Genomic DNA, 724 nt, shown 5'->3' on the forward strand with positions numbered 1-724 from the left:
GCCTTTTCTAAAAAGTCATATAATTGGGATAACAGAGCATTTAATCTTTCTTCTTCTCACTTTACATAGGATAATGCTTTTGAGAAATCTGCAAGTTGTCCATGTACCAAACTTTGTTCCTTTTTATTGCTGATTAATATTCAATAATATAAATATAACCAAAACATCTTATCATTCAATGGTTGACGACTATTTGTGTCTCTAGTTGTCAGTTACTCTGAATAATGGTCCTAGGGACATTCACAACATCTTTCTGTAGATATATGTTTTCATTTATCTTGGGTGAATACCTTGAGTGGGATTGCTGGATCATATAGCAAGTGTATGTTTAAGTACTAAACAATTTTTCAATGTGGCTGTCTCACTTTGTATTCCTATCAGCAACATGAGAATACCATTTTCTCCACATTGTCACCAGAACTTAGTATAGTCTTTGTATTTCAGCAATTCTAGTGGATATGTTACTATAATTTAAAATGCATTTCAGTTAGCATAATGCTCTCCAGTTCCATCCATGCCATTGCAAATGGTAAGGATTCCTTCTTTTTTACAGCAGCATAGTATTCCATTGTGTAGATGTACCAGTTTTCTAATCCACTCATCTGCTGATGGGCATTTAGGCTGTTTCCAAATCTTAGCTATTGTAAATTGTGCTGCTGTGAACATAGGGTGCATATATCCTTCTGAATGGTATTTCTGTTTTCTTGGGATATATTCCTAGAAG

The sequence above is a fragment of the Myotis daubentonii genome, chromosome 5 (genome assembly GCF_963259705.1).
Source record: "Myotis daubentonii chromosome 5, mMyoDau2.1, whole genome shotgun sequence".
NCBI classification, from domain to species: Eukaryota; Metazoa; Chordata; class Mammalia; order Chiroptera; family Vespertilionidae; genus Myotis; species Myotis daubentonii.